At 41.9% G+C, this 16,928-nt stretch overlaps 1 protein-coding gene across 4 annotated transcripts in view; it reads right to left on the minus strand.

Annotated features, from left to right (window-relative positions):
* LOC135219098 (bromodomain-containing protein 7-like) overlaps positions 1-16,928 on the minus strand; it is a 339,758-nt gene that overhangs the window by 141,376 nt on the left and 181,454 nt on the right. Inside the window, exon 3 of one of the 4 annotated variants that reach the window (XM_064255536.1) lies at positions 8,180-8,323. The exons of the other annotated variants lie outside the window; for them this stretch is intronic. The gene's annotated coding sequence lies outside the window, so the exon portion shown is untranslated. The remainder of the gene's footprint in view (positions 1-8,179; positions 8,324-16,928) is intronic. 4 annotated transcript variants of the gene reach the window in all.

Below are 16,928 nucleotides of genomic sequence, written 5' to 3' on the forward strand. Positions count from 1 at the left end.
TGGTACAATAAGGTATATGGTTCCTTTCAGCCAGAAATTTACATTAAACCTTTGACGATGGGGGGAGGGGGGGAGAGGGTGAAAATCTGTCTGTGCCAGAACACTCACCCTTCACTGCCCAAATGAAAATGCTGAGCAATAATTTTCTTTGACTGCTCTGTGTAACAGGATACTTCATGTTACACTGAAGAATTTGGTGTCATTTTAAATTACAATTTCAAAGGGTTAGGTTCCACAAAACCTATCATAGAGAATCTATGGAATGACTCATTATTATCAGTGAAGTGTTTAACCAGGCAGGGGAAATATGTAATATCCTAAAATTTACAGGGATGGTCTCAAGGGTTTGCTCTGAAATATATATCAAATTTTAAATGTAATTTGTATTTTTCCTTGGTTATACAAACCAGAACCTTTTATGTACGAGTATTCCTAAATGCATGCTGGAAACAACTGCTGAAACTTGGTTACAAAGTAGTTAACTGGTGGTCGGGAGTAAGTAGGGGGAAAGCCCCCGCTCACCTGCCATAAGCCAGCACTTTCTCCTTTAGCATCAAGGACCACGCAAGGTGGTTCAGGTGGGATTATAAGAAGAGACTTCCATTTGCATACCTATGAAATATAGACCATCACCTTTTGTGTATTAGATAGTATCGCAACTGTCTCTACCATTCGAACTTCCACCCAGAAAAGCCATGTTTTGGTCATGATAATGCACAAGGAACAAACAATTCCTGTAACCTACAGGCATAGGGATGAAGGATTCATAGGGCCATGAGCCAGACTGCGATGTCTGTACTCTAAGAAAACTTTGGAGAACCAAGTGCTGTCTGAATTGACAAGAAGTACAAGTTGGAGGGCAGGTAGCATCCAGGTCAATTATAAATTGATTGGTTCAGATGACACCTTTAACCCCTCCTCCCATTCCCTGAAATGGGAGAGTGGTGGGAGTCACACCTTATAATTGCCTGGCTGCTGCATTGTAGAAATATAGGAAGGCAAGGTAAAGGGAAGAGAGAGAAACCTGTCACTTACCCATCCTACCTCTGTCTGAGAAGAGCTTGGATGACTACTTAAGCTATTGAGCAGTAATGCCTGTAAGTGATAAATGAGGTGGTCTGCCACCATTAGACACTAGCCCTCATTGCCTGTGAAAATGAAGCTCCTCTAAGGCAGGTCATTCACGCTCAGACTTGTCCCCAGACATGCTGAAAGGGGAAGCGCGTCAAGTCAAAAGAAATGACACGGACACTGACGTTACGACCTGTTCTGTGTAAATTGCTCAATTGCTTTTGGACATGCTAAAGTGATGGCTGAGGTACTCTCCAACAGCAAACTGCAAACTATGGCAATTTGTGCTCCAGTTTGCGTCAAAATGAAGAACGGTGCTAAGAATATTAAGAGATATTTGGTAAAAGACTGGTTGCTTAGAAGAAATGAGTTTTCTCACGCATCTCTCATAAATGAACTCAAATGTCATCCAGGTGATTGGTATACGTAATTATTTGAGGATGGGTGAAGGTAAATTTAGGTTGCTTAAAAGAAATGAGTTTTCTCATGTATCTCATAAACAAAACCAAATGTCATCCAGGTGATTGGTATAATTATTTGAGGATGGGTGAAGATAAATTTAGGGAACTACTTTAATAACACCTTATATCAAGAAATCAGACACCTGTAAGAGGGAATCTAGTATATCTCCTGTCGGACTAACCACCACAATATGGTATTTAGCAACAGGGAGATCTTACGAGGACCTCGAGTTAAGTGTGGCGATATATCCTCAGAGGCTTGGGAATATTATCCCAGAATACACTACATATGTTGTTTGTTTATTTTCTTGGTGGCAGTTTCCCATGTAGCATCTGGATATCTATCCTTTGGCTTGTTTACTAATAAATCTTATGCGATATTTTCCTGATTTCTGTCGGAATAACATGTGAATTTCACAATCCATAAGCATGGGTATGACTTATACAAAGCAATCCAGTCAGTCCAAAACAACTTATCAACCAATACTTCTGCCAAATTTAAAGAATTGTCTGAAGTCACATAGCACAGACGACACTATTGCTGAAATAATAAACACAGGTCTGTGTCGATGTAACCTCCACTTTCACACACAGATATGTATTTCAACCATAGAACAACTGCATCTCACAGTGAATGGGCTATTTGTACTTAATTTTATACATGTCACATGATTACCTGTGCAACAGTCTGTACTGACTAAAAACAACCACAGTCACATATCGAAATCCAACGCTCCGCCCAATTTTCAACAAATCTTAAAACCAGAGCCAAGTGTGAATGGGGGCCTAAGAGACTGGTGATGGGCCAACATCTCGGACTTAAGTGAGCTCTTGCCTGGACTGAATGAGTCTCCCTTGCATGTAGGCTTGTACAACCACTTGACTGCTTCAGAAGCCAAAAAGAATGGCTGCTCTTAGGCACCACTTTTTTGTGCCTGCCAATACTAATAACGAGACCAAAGCTGTCAACTAAAAGTTCTGGTTTGCCTTAAAAAATGCTGCAAAGCTTGTACCAGGTTCAAAAGCACCTTGCCTGCATCCCCACCAAGTGCTCTAGAAGGAAGAACTAAAAACTCAGAAACTGATGGGTTCTGCTTTTTACCACAAAGAAATATGAACAAGATTGACTACAACCCAAGATACAAAAGGTTGTGCAACTCACCAACATGTTTCACTGAGGATTATGCTAGAAAAAAAAGTGCAGCCAAGACTGGAGCTCCTCATAAGCATGCAAAACTGCCATGAAGAGAGGGCCATACATTCCAGCTGAAACACCTACCTTAAGGGATAGTGATAAAATTTTACCAAAGGGACTGCAAGGAGTTTTTGACAAAGATAGATGAAAAAGTCTCCCAGCTAGTGACAAATAGATCAGACCAAAGAGATGCCCTATATATGACACCCACTGCAGGAGACAGTCCCCATTCCTTGATACACACTGCCAGAACTTTTCAAAGGCAATTGTACATTTCTGTGAGAAATGCCTCTTGCTTATAGAACTGTTGCATTACCCTCAAATGTGAGGGCTGACAGTCTGTATCAACTGGTGGCACTAAAAATGTGCAGTTAACAGAAGTGACCAGAACACCTGGCAAACGAGGATGCCACTAAACTAAAACTCAGCAGATAACTTGGCATATCAGACTGAAATAAGAAAAGGCACAAACATCTAGACTGCCACAATGGCGCTGGTAGGCATCATCTATGGAACTACTGGGGTCTGGAATGGGAGAGCAGAACACAGGGAGCTTTCCGTTTAGCCATATGGTGAACAACTTGAAAAATCTTTCTACCATGAAAGGATGTATAAATCACTCTATCCCCCCTACCTGGCCCTGGCAATTTAGTTGGTGTGCCAAACCAAAGTGTACAATGGCTTGGTGAACTGCCTACACATGCATCTGCTTCATCAACTAGCAGTGGTGAAGGAAGAATGTTCCCCAGTACTACTTGTTGAAGGAGAAGGTCCCTCAGGCCCTAACACATCCTCTAAAGCACACGTTGGATCTTCTTCCAAAAGAGAGGCTGACACACCAGTCTGCACATATTGAGGGCTCTTAGGACCATGGACACAAATAATTACTAAACCTAATGGTAAAGTTTGCTGAACCATGAGTCAATTCTGAATCCTATACTGAACAAGCTTGCTCCTAACCATGTCAAACTTTCCAGACCTCCAAACAATTTGCAGATGCCAAACTAGTATTCGAGGCTATGGCTGAACATTCATTTGTGCTATCATGAGTTCTAGTTGAACCAGGAACACCCTAGGTTTCCCAATCTACACAATCATACACGTGGGTCACCAAATACCAAATACCGTGCATGGGCGACCTGTCAAATGTGAACCTTGTGTCTGCAAGTGCAGAACCTGGATATTGAGGTGTTCAGCAAGAAGGTAGCACCACATCCTATTTGTGTAACTCAGCAGAAGTATGAATGAGGGAAGAATCCAGAGCAATCTTCATTATTATTATTAATAGGTGTTAGTTTTTCCAGACCTCTGAGTCTCAAGTAGACTCTTCTCGGGCTGGTAGAGCAATCTTCAAGTCATTGGAAATAGAGAAGAGACATGGGTCAAGAGCACATTCAGAAAAACCTATATCAACTCTATATATGGTAGATATCTTCCTAGCAAGTGAGCAACCACTTCTTCCAACCTTTGAAAAAAGTAGGTGACCACTTGAAGTGTAATGGGAATTCTTTTAAGGCTTCTAAGTCTTCTCCCTCTTCTTATGAAATGAAAAAGGGGCAAAAGAAGAGGTGGGAATGTAGTGATAGTGCTCTACAACAATAAGGAGGAGGCAGAAGATAAGCAATTGCAGTTCTTCACCTTACTCTGTCATTGAGTCTTGCTATCCTCAGCTTCAGCAGATGAATCAATTGAAGCAGCAGTAGTGTTAAAGGAGTATGCCTGTGTTTGATACTACAGGAGCATCTCCTACAAGCACAATTACTGCTACAGGAGGCTCAATAAGGTTGAACTCCCTAATGAGAACAGCATCAGCACCAGTACAAACAGGGGACCACTTACCCAAAACTAAGTGATCTAAGAATAGAGAAAAGGTGGCATTTTCTGCAAATACTCCACCAAAGCAGTCATACAAATACCTAATGCCAAAGCAGGGGTAAGCAGTGATGAACTGCCAACACATACCTTGGTCTCACCTGGGAAGAAGCCTGGTACATGCACTAGATCCCTCACTGTTGGAGGACACCTAGTTGTCTACCTTAACATGAGACAAGAACAACCAGAAGGAACAGGGAGAGAGGGAGAGCAGTCTGGTAGGAAGGAGCCAAAAAGATTCAGTGGTGTCAAGGGCCTTTCCATAAAGGAGACCAAAGTTACCAAAGGTAGCGGCGAAAGTACCACCCACCTAGTTGGAGTTTGCTCAAATCTAAGCATTTTACCTTTTGGCCCAGGTAAGAGAATGAGGGGCGGTAAGACGTGGGCCCTTTATGTAAAGAAATTACTTAAAAACTTGTCATTTGTTCTTACACAAATACAAACCCTTGGTCTTTACATATGGGAGACTTACTTTTGAAAGGAGGATTCAAAGTAACTACATATCTGAACTGACTGGTAGTTCTGCTCACCTGAGTACTCTCTTCCTGGTCATGAAAGAGCAAAGGAAGGACACCGTAATTGAACAAGCAATGTTAGATCATCTGACTTCGGGACATTTTGAATTAAGGGAAAGTAATATCTGATACGAAAAGGTTCGAATGAACCCACAGTGTCGGAGACTACAAAGCTAAGAATAACCAACTGGCTTGCTCATGGTCAATTGCACTCACTCCTTGCTAGAGGGAAGGAAGGATTTGCACCTACTAATCCAAACGAACTGGATTATAGACAGGATACTCAGTCATCTAAAACACTTGCATGAAGGCCAGTCCAGCATATGCTGGGTCATTCACTGTTCCTCTGTCCACTAAAAGAGAAATGAAGATAGGAGAAAGGGAAAAGGCCAGTCCCGCACACACACACACACACACACACTTCTTGCAGCTGCACACTGCACACCTTAGGTAAGTTGTACCCTGTCCCTCAGGAACTAGGTGAACTACAGGACTTGTTGAGCATCTACTACAGGCTCCAAGGAAGAGGAGTCCAAGGACCTATAGGCAATGTTCTGAGGCAAAAGGAGATGAATGTGATCTGAACAATTATATTCCATCCTAGTACTTGGCTGACAATTTATTCATGAATGTGATGGACAGACAGATGACCCTGACACTCCAGAATGATGTTTGGTGTAGATCCAAAGACAGACGACATAGAGTCCAGACACACCCATTCCAATCACACCTCTGATTTTTGCTTTTTGCATTAACTTCCATGTGAACAAGGCACTAACACAATCACTCACAAAATGAGAAAATACTAGCATTAACAAAAGCCAGTTATATTGCTGCATACAACTGAGCCCAAAGGCAGCTGTATAAAAAGTTCTTACTTATGGAAGGTGAGTGGGGAACACACCCCCATCCACCCACCATCAATTACTGGTACAAACCCTTTTACCAAGTTTCAACAATCTTTCCCAGCTTGCACTTAATAATATACATACATAAAATGGGATAATTTGCATTTCCTTAAAAACAAAGGTTATATTTTATCTGACATTGTATCTATACTACCAGATACACTGTTGAAAGTTGCACAATCAATAAACATATGTTTGACTGTAATGGTTGACCTGCATCCTCTACATTCAGAAAGGGGTCATGTGGGTTATTCATCAAATACCCATGAGCCACATGAATATGACCAATTCAAAGCTTAGATAATATTATACTTCAAAGTGGCATTATTTTTTGTAGAGAACCCCACCACAATCAACAGTCACTTAAATTTTTACTTTTTTTACATTTCTTACTGGTAGTTTTTATTCCGCAATTCCTGCCATTCACTAAAGACAATGAGTTTTACACAATCACAGACAGGAACAAGTATTGAGTACGTACTTGATCTGGTTACAGTTATTGCAGGTTAAGGCTACTTTTTCTGCATCCTCTTTTCCTTTAATACCTATATGTACAAGGACTAACATAATGCAACATTTATATTGGATTTACATAATTTGTGGAAGGAAAATTTAATTTGCAGAAACAATGATTTTAGGATGATCATTATAAAGGGCTTCTAAAGTGCTTTGAATCACTGAAAATTACAAATTACTACGGTGGCAAGTCATTCATAGTCTTTACTGCAGACCATTCTGCTATGAAAACAGATGTTTTATTGAGTATTGAAAACTGGCTTGTCAGACTAGATGATTTTGCAGTAAATCCTAAATCAGAAGAGGATTTGGATAAGTCTGAATAGATTATATAATGCAGGCCTTTAAGTCTTACATGTTTATTGTATATTTTTATTATTCTAAAGAGCTAAGGGGTAAATCCTTGAATATTTAAAAGAAGTCCAAGTTTCGCAGGGTTAAAGATATTCCTTCCAATTGCAAAAAAATCTACAGACTGAATAAGTGATGTTTTTCTCATGAAATAAGTGCACAGCAAAGTCTCCACCCCTCTGAGACTGGAACAGTAACAGACACATTACCAAAAATTATGAACATTATAAGATTTATATGTTTATGTATGGCAAATATAAAAAACAATAGCGTGCTCTTAAATCACCATCCTTAGTTGTTTCTTCATGATACTTTTAAGACAGAATGAAATGAAAAACAAAAGAAGGCCAGAAAGGAAAGCCACCCATGTGAACAAGAAGCTCCAGAAATGACACATGCTATTATTAAAAATAACTACCCTTTTACTAAATTTCAATTAAACAAAACTTTTGCATTAGTAGTTTAAAGAATCAAACGGTGAAAGAGGATATAAGAACATTTTCACAACACAAGGAAATAAATCATGCTAGGTTAGGAAATAACATGCCGGTTTAACAGCTTATGATGCTACATTTTAAAACACCACTTGCTGCCAAATGCTGTCACTCCAGTAATGAATGCATTATAATTAGCTTGGTAAATTAAGTAACTTCCATTATCAGCAATAACGTATCAATTATTTTCAAGACGATTTATTGCATATTCTAATGAAATGAGAATGTTTTTTCATCAAGTAACCCTTACTACTGGCAATAAAGTGCTTTGCAAACTTTAATAATGGAAGTTAATGCAAAATCTTACTTAAATCATACCACTTAAAACCTGCTGCAAGTAAAATACCCAAGTGTGATTACCAGTTATCTATTTTAAAGAGCAAGAAAATAATCAGGATAAAAGCTCTCACTTTATCAATAGAGCAGCTTTCAATCCAATGCATCCTATTTCTGAAGCCAGTTACTCAACGACCACCATTCAAGGATTTTTAAAATAAAAGCTAAGGTTGGGGAAATCTTTCAGTCTAAACCTACCAACAATCATGACAATTTTTACATATGAATAAATAAGTATAAGAAGAGAGACATTCAGACTAGGAACTTCAGGTTCACATAACAAATACCGAGACATTCAGTTCTGCAGTGAGTTTGTGATGAATATATAATTGCATCAAACCTCACACAAAGTTGACTTATGAAATTAGTCTCCTCTATGAAAACAAAATTTTTCAATAATAACATATTCACATACAAAAATATTTGTATGATAAAATTATGTTTTATTCTATATACCTACCAAACAATTACATAGCTGTAAATTCCCTATTATGGCAGACCAATATTAAAATCTTGCTAGTCTAAGTGATAGGTATCTGGCCACTTCCAGACTCCAGGTATGACATACAGCACCTCTCAAGTTGATTTCCGCCACAAACTCCACCTGTGGGGAGGAGGGCAGCCTTTGATTATGTAATTGCTCAGTAAGTACACAACAAAACATAATTCTATTATAAAAATATTTTTGTTCTAGTGTTTTACCAAGCAATTATATAGCTGATTCCACATTGAAAGGTGTTGAGGTGTGGAGTAATGTCTTCTGATAATGTAAGGAATTTCTCAATAAGACAATATATATGTGGTAGCATTAGTAACATGCTTGTCATACCTTACCTTGTAAGCAAGCTGCTGCAGGTGAGTAATACCTTTGGTCAGTACTTGTCTTACTCAGTAGGGAGAGGAGTAGCAAGACTAAGGGTCGCCTCTACATCAGTGGGATGTTCTTTGATCTCAAGGGTCCTACCTCTCACTTATCAAAGAACAACAAAAAAAAAAGTGCCCTTGTCCTGGGCGAGAACCAGATTAAAATCAACAAATAATAAATTGTCACTTACACCAGATCATAAAAAAACCAACACCATCTGTACTAAAAATGACTGGAGGGTACTCCAGATACCAAGTACCTCCAGACTTCCCATGGACTCCTACAACCTTGATACAAGGCAAAAAGACAGAAGTACAGATAAGCCCCTATGTTGCCTCTCCTAACACCATGCCAGCAATGGATAAAAGCCTGAGGGTACTACAATTCTCGAAAACCATTTCCACTTCCTTCAAGTAATGCGTTGTGAACACTGATTTTGACGTCCAAAACGTTGACTGAAGAATGGCAGCCAAAGACAAGTCTTTGGCTTGAGAGTGGGCCTTGATCATCAAAGACCTCAAGAAATACGAGAGAGCATTCTTTGATAAAGGGCGAGATGGATCTTTGATGGAACATCAGAGTTGTGAAAAAGGTCCTTTTATCTTCTCTGTCCTGTGCAGGTAATACGGCAAAGCCCTTGCAGGGCAGAGAAGTTTCTCCTCCTCTGGTCCAAGAATGTCCATGAGGTTCCTAAGGATGAAGGAGTGAGGCCAAGATATTTGTCTGATGATTGATGCAGGGGCTCAAATGGAGCTCGAGTGAGATTTCTCAGGACAAGAGAAACATCCCATGCAGGAGGCCTGAGTTCCCTTGGAGAACTCCTGAACAACAAGATCTCCCAAGATGAAGAAATGTCCACACCTTTCAGATGTAACACTAACCCTAGGGCTGCTCTGTAACCCCTAATAGCAGAAACAGAAAGACCTTTCTCATCCCTGAGGAATATCAAAAACTCTGCCAATCATAGCAGACTGCCCATTTCCCTTGGTAAACTGCTGATGAAGGCTTCCTGAGGCAACTGGACATACGTCCCACAGCCCCTTGAGAAAATCCTCATGCTTGGAGGAGATACTTGATAGCCTCCAGCCGTGAAGAGACAGGGATTCTATCGTTTGGTAAAGCCTTTTGACATGAGGCTGGCAAAGAAGCTGCCGCCATGGGGGAATCTCTCTTGGAACCTCTGACAGAAGAGACAGCGGGTCTGGAAACCATCTGCTTGAGGCCACAGAGGAGCCACCAAAGTCATCCTGAGATTTTGAGAACTCATTGCCCTGTTCAGAACTTGACAGATCAGGCAAAATGGAGGGAAGGCATACACCTCACGATTGTCCAAAGGGTGTAGGAAGGCGTCCTCTACCAGAGCAAGAAGGGGATCTGAGACCACTGAACAGTAAACTTCCAGCTTCCTGTTGAAGCACGTTGAGAAGAACTTTAGCATAGGCCTCTACCAAATCTAATAAAGCCCGTCTGCCACATCCTGATGCAGAGACCACTTTGTGCCCGTGATTTGGTTCCGACAACTCAGTCTGTTGGCGACCACATTCTTCTTGCCTGGAATGTACCTGGCAGAGAGCTCCACTGAGTTGTCAATAGCCCACTGGTGTAACTCGACTGTCAACGAATGGAGGTGACGAGACACCAGGCCCATCTGCTTGTTCACATGGGCGACCACTGTGGTGTTGTTGGATATCAGAACAACCGAGTGACCCTCTACCTTCTCCTGAAACTCAGATCCAGAAAAGCTGCTTTTAACTCCAAAATGGTGTGCAGCAGCTTCTCTTCAGCACTCCAAAGGCCTGACGCAAAGAGATCTTCCAGATGAGCACCCCAACCAGTGATGGAAGCATCCGAAAACCAGATGAAGTCTGGAGGAGGAGAACGCAAAGGGATTCCCATCGAGAGATTCTGGTTGTCCAACCATCAACGAAAGTCTTACCTCACCTCTTTGGAGAGAGGGACTCTCTGCAGAGGGGAATCTCCTACCGGGGACCAGAAGTCTTCCAGTCTCTCCACTGCAGAAACTGAAGATGAAGGTGACCATGAGGGACCAACTTCTCAAGAGAAAACAAAAACCCCAGAAGGACTTACTGCTGGTGAGCTGGCTGTTCGGGCTGTCACAGGAACCTGCATGCCACTAACCAAAAAAAACTTCTCTAACCTCTGGTCCGACAAAAATCCTCGACACCACCGTATCTATAACCATACCTAGATAATCTGGCTGGGAACCAGATTGGACTTCTCTAGGTTTATCACTACGTATACCTAGCTACTGACAAAACTGAAGATGATCATCTCTGTCCAAAAGCAGTTTCTCCCTGGAGCTTGCTAACGCCAGCCAGTCATTGAGGTATCTTAACAGGGGAATCCTTTGAGCATGAACCCATGTCAAGACGAGGGCAAAGACCCTTGTGAGCACCTGAGGGGCTGCAGTCAAGCCGAAGCAGAGGATCTTGAATTGGAAGATCTGCTCTCCCAGAGTGAAGCGAAGAAACTTTCTGGACGAAGGGTGAATGGGAATCTGAAAGTAAGCATCCTTCAAGTCTATTGACAGCATGAAGTCGTCCCTTATAGCTGCCAACACCGTCCAGGGAGTCTCCATCCTGACAAAATGATTCAGGGTGGAAAGGTCGCTTATTGATCTCCAGTCGCCCGTCACTTTCAAGACTAGGAAAATCCGACTGTAAAATCCAGGAGAAGGACGCCACTTCTTCTATTGCACCCTTTTTCAGTATTTTGAACACTTCCTCTCGTAGGGCCAAGAACTACTGGGAGTCGTAAGGATATGTCCGATTGAGGAGAGGTCTCTCTAAAAGAGGGAGAGAAGCTGAAGAACTTTCTCCGCTCTATACCATTGCCATTTGGCCCACTGGCCTGCCAGGCATCCCCCTACCCATGGCAATGAAGAGGGAGAGGCGACCACTACTGATGACCCCCTCTGCCCCTACCTCTAGAGCCCTTCCCAGGCTTGTAGGGGCGGGATTGAAAGGGACGCTGTTGCTGCTTTGACTTGGGCTGTGAAGGAAATTGAGACCCTCACAGAAGCCTAATGCTTACATGATTTGACAGGTGAAGGCCTTTTCACCTGTTGCCAAGGAGGGGGAGGAGTAGGGCATCGTGACTGAGCCTCCGACTTAGATACTGCCTGATGGCCTAGTCTATCTTTAGTATCTGCCTGCCATCGTTTGATATATCTTCCAACTCAGTCCTAGGGAACAGAAACTGAGAATCAAGGAGGTCCCCATTCCTGAGAGCCAACAAAGACTCAAGAGTCCACTGACCCTGCCACCTTCGACAGTGCTGCATCCCTCCTGGCCAGGAGCTGGTTGGCTCACAAGGTTGCACTAAAGTGGATCAGGTAAGAAGTGGCCTTTGCACCAGACCGCAACAGCCTAATCAATGAGGAAGAATTGACTATACCTCCCTCAGTCCTATCCAAAGCAACCCTGGCTATGGCAGTGACTACAAGGCCAGCCAGGAGACAGTCTGGAAGATGGAAGCCACAGCAGTCTCCATAGCTAAGGCCTCTTGTGATGAAAAGGATGGCCCTTCTGACCTAACCTGCTCCAGGGTCAGACCAGGCTTAAGACGGATCATGTCCGGATTAAGGTGACGGGACATCAGTTGAACTACACTTGAACATGGTCCCAACTTGAACCGTGTAAATGTTAGTGACTTGAACCACGTACACGTTCACGGGGAAGAATCACATACACACCTGCCAGGCGAACCACATACGCGTTCACAAGACGAATCACGTACATGGTGCACGACGAGTTGAGTACACGTCCGTCACCAACCAGGCACAGTCTCGAGAATAAGAATGATGCCGAAGAGAGCACCTGAAGGAGAAAGACTCCTAAGGATATGGTCTCTACCAGGAGAACAATAAACACATTCGCGGATCAGGGAAGCCTCACGTTCCTGACCGTCAACCGCAGCTTTACTGAGCGAGGAACCGACCTTTTCAATGGTGCCTTATTGTCCTTACACCAACAAACTGGCACAGGAACAGAGGACGATGGGGTAGCCCCTCAGATATCCTCAGCACGTGCGTGCAAGGATGAGTCACGTCTGTGTACTGAAGACAGGGAAGCACTTTCTCTATTCTCAACACTCTCACTGTCATGAACACGCACGAGATGTGAAGGGAAGTCGACTATGCATTACCCGCACGTATGGGAGATATGCGGCCCTGTATCGAAGATGGGAATGCATTCCTTCCACGAGACTCACTGCCAAACTCACAAACACGAAGAAGTAAGGGAGAGACACGGCCGTGCAGGGCAGACGGAGATGCACTCCTCTTGCTCAAACGAACACGAACATGCATGGGAGAGGCATGGTCATGTAGAGCAGACGGAGATGCACTTCCCTCACAGAAGACAAAGCTACAAAGTTCTTAATTCTCCATCTAACACGAAGGTGAGGTGGTGATGGAGAAGAAGCAGGAGAAGGAGCGAAGCTACCCCCTCTACAAGGTCTCTTACTAGCAGGAGGAGGGGAAGAAATACTAGCAGGAGGAGGGGAAGAAATGCTCAGTTTACAACTCCTCTTTGCAGAAACAGCAGACAACTTCTCTTGAAAAACAGAGTCCAGCCTCTTGAAGACAGCTTGAATAAACGGCGCCAGTTGATGGCCTCACAGGTGGAGCAATAAGAGGCGACCCAGAAAGCGTCAACGTTGACAAAGGTGGCAACACTCGAGAGCCAATGTAGAGGAGCCCTGGGGGATGCGGGACTGCTATGGGGGCCAGGGGGGTGGTCCGTGCCTCCAAGAAATGTGACAACAGGCCATCCAAGGAGGGTGAAACCCGCAGACCAAGCGACATCCAAACAGCCGCCATCTTGTCTGACTCAGAATCTGAAACTAAAGACTTAGATGTCATAGCCTCCTCCCTTTCAGGAAGAGCATTAGAACCTGAGGTAGAGGAGGCTACATTGAACTATTAATCCTGAGTGACTCCCAATACTTTCAACGACAAATTGATGGAAGAAAAGGAAGGCAACAGGGGTACAAACAAATTTGCCCCTAGGAGCACACTTGAGGAAGAGGGAGAAGCCACATCGCCCAGATGAGGACAAGAAAAACCCTCCCAACAAGGACAAGTAGACACTGCGTTGTTCCTTCTTGTAAAACACCCTCCACTGTAACTTAGCCCAGGAACGACATCCCAGGCAAGGATTAGTAATCAAACCATAATTAGTTCAGCACCTACTGCATGTCGTATGAGAATCAGTGTTCATAGATGCCAAAAACCTGGAGCATGGGAATCCCCGAATACCCGGGCACATGCGTTGACGAGCCCGTGAAGACTCAAGAAGAATCCATTCTGAAACAGAACACTCACACAACAAACACAGAAAAAATAAGGAAACACGGACACAAATCAACCGGCTTGGAAGGAGAGCAAAAGTGTAAGCATCTACTCTCCAAGGCAGTTAAGAAAAGACTAAATGCATCACAGGGTGAGGTCTCTGACCAACTATCACCTCGTATGCGCAGAGTTGCAGATCTCAAAGATTTCTTGCAATAGAATCTTTGATCGTTTTTAACTGGTTTTCCACCTGGCACTAAGATTATACTATTGTTAAGACTGAAGGTTTGTTCCACATAGGAGCAAAGGCATAATTTATCCCTCCTTCAGAACCTTCATCACCTGAAGATATGCTCTAAACTTTTGCCAGGAACTCCAAAACACCTGTCGAAAGTCTCCTATTGGACCCTAAGGAATCGAAACATCAGTTACAGTTGCCTATGCAATTCTTTCCCTTTGAATGAGAGCCCTGATCACCTTGAAAGGGCTCATTAGGTACAGAAAAAATTGAAGATGGTTTGGGTTGATACTCTGCATAGAATATCATCAGGTACACGATGTTTGAAGGAAGACTTTAAGGACTGTACTAAGAATTCCCTGTTCTCCTGATTTGAGACAGCTTCAGCTATGGCCTTAAAACATGTTGGGAGTAAGACCTTGATGAGGGGGTAAATAAAAAAAACAGCTACTGACCAGTGAGCCAAAGCTACTTTATAGGATAAATATAAACACAACTGTTAATGTTTCTTCAAAACTGAGTTGGTAATAACATGTAACCTCTCCCTAAAAGTTTTGGAAATAGTTCAATCAAGATAAGCTAAGGCCTCATCAGGAATCATTGCCCCTTCAGGACTCACGTTTCACCTGGTGCAATAGATAGCGATCATGCTAAATGTAAGTTTAGGAATGAAAGGTGCTTTGATAGAATGATATATAACAATTTCACAAGTGCATCTGCCTCACTTTCAGGTCAAGGTACCCTACAGGTTTCAAGAGCTCTTCAATTCATCAGGCTAAGTAACTTGAAAAAAAAAACTCCCTCTTAAACAGGTAAGGGGTGAAGAACTGGCACTGTACCTGTGTCATAACACTCAGCTCAGTGCAATGCATAAAACTGGCAACAGAAGCAACCACATTCTGAAAACCAGCTTTAAGAGATAATGTTTTCAAGACCACCTCAGAACGTATCCTAATTGATTCAGTTAACTTTAACTTCCTATCTGCCTGGAAGAAGAAGAAGAAGAAGAAAAAAAAAGGTCCTATCTGCCTGGAAGAAGAAGAAGAAGAAGAAGAAAAGAAAAGGGAGTACTGATCAACAGGTTCATCCTGGTTAAAAAAAAAGTGAGGGTAAAGCAAAGCTGCATGATCCAACAAATGCTTTACAACCAATGGATGATTATCTGAATCAGAGTAAGAAACCAGCACCCTGCAGACTGATACAGTGACATGTAAACTGGCTGAGATGTAACCAAGACTGCCCAAAATTATGCCACAGGAGGTGGTTGAGATGACTAACAATAAACTCACGGCTTCTTCAAGTTTACCTTAATTTCTCCTAATCTACATAGGGAGCATTTGACGACGAAGCAAATGGACTGAGAGAAGAATCAACCCTACAAGGGAAAGGAGGAGTGGAAGAAGGAGCAACATTGGTAAAAGTAGGAAGAGATGGAGTACACTTACAGTCAGATCTAGCTAATTGTTTATGTAGATTCTCAGCCTCTCACATCATCCAATACTAAACAATATTAGTAGTTTTCTCTTTGGACCACTTGTTTTATTCTTCATAAGAAGAAAAATCATATTCATTCCCTCCTACAGGTAACACATACCTTGACCATTATGCCCAACTGAATACCTACAGTTTACTTAAAAATTGTTCCTGCAGACCTTAACGCTTGTTTCTTACTTGCTGCATATGATAATGCAAAACAGAAGAAAACACAACACCAAGACAGCCAAAAGGATGATAGCCTAGTCATATCACATCAATGCAAAGCTACCAGGAAGGACTGTGACAAGACTGCACACATTCCAATGCCAGGTGGTTTTAGATAGGTGATTATGAGCAGTCTACAGGGGTCAGCCAAGCATTATTATTTTGTTTATTTTGAATTCTCATCACTATCAATGGCATGAAGATGTAAGCTAACTTTAACATTAGGTAAGATTCATGAAAAATGATGAAAATGGGTAACTAAGTATTTCATTTTTAAGTACATCTTGTGAGGTTTAAGATCATTAACTACTTGGACAAATGCAATGCAAACATACTTCAACTTCTAAATACCCAATTATTAAGCAATTTCCTCAAACTAATTATCATTCAAACACACCTACAACCCTAAATATTCTTCAGTATTCATACACAAACATATGGATATTACTAAAATATTAAATCAATAAAAGTTTCAAAATCACAAATTGAATACAGGTACAACACTATCATGCTTATTCAAATGAAAGTAGGGTTATAATCTGTAGACAATAAGCAATGTTTGTCATAACATACCCACCTTAAATACATTACTTAGATGGCATATCTAAGGAAGGAATAGCTACTTTCTAAGCAATGTAATGAACTACATATATCTGAAGCTAAATCATGCACTCTACATTACATAATAGAGGCCTTTACTGTTCACATACAGTGGCCTTCCTGATCAAGAAGCAAATACTGTACCATGGCTAGGTACCTGTGCAGAACAATGCTACCAAGGTTTCACACAAAGCTAGACTGAAATTCAAGCCCTTTAACAGACAGCATCTCTCTCAAAAAAAAAGTTAAACATAACCTACACAAGACCATCTGAAGCCGTTATTCGAACAACCGTCTATTTGCACAAAACACAAATAGCAGAAAAACGCGATTGAAGTTGTGCAATGTTTATATTACCATATTACCGTTAATATTTATGCTATGACATCATTATTTTTTTCAAAATAAAGCTAAAAGCATGATCTTTACAAATGTGTGTGTAAATATTATCTGTCTATCCAAACTGTACCTCAAACAACACCATAACTGCA

The sequence above is a fragment of the Macrobrachium nipponense genome, chromosome 1 (genome assembly GCF_015104395.2).
Source record: "Macrobrachium nipponense isolate FS-2020 chromosome 1, ASM1510439v2, whole genome shotgun sequence".
Taxonomy (NCBI): domain Eukaryota; kingdom Metazoa; phylum Arthropoda; class Malacostraca; order Decapoda; family Palaemonidae; genus Macrobrachium; species Macrobrachium nipponense.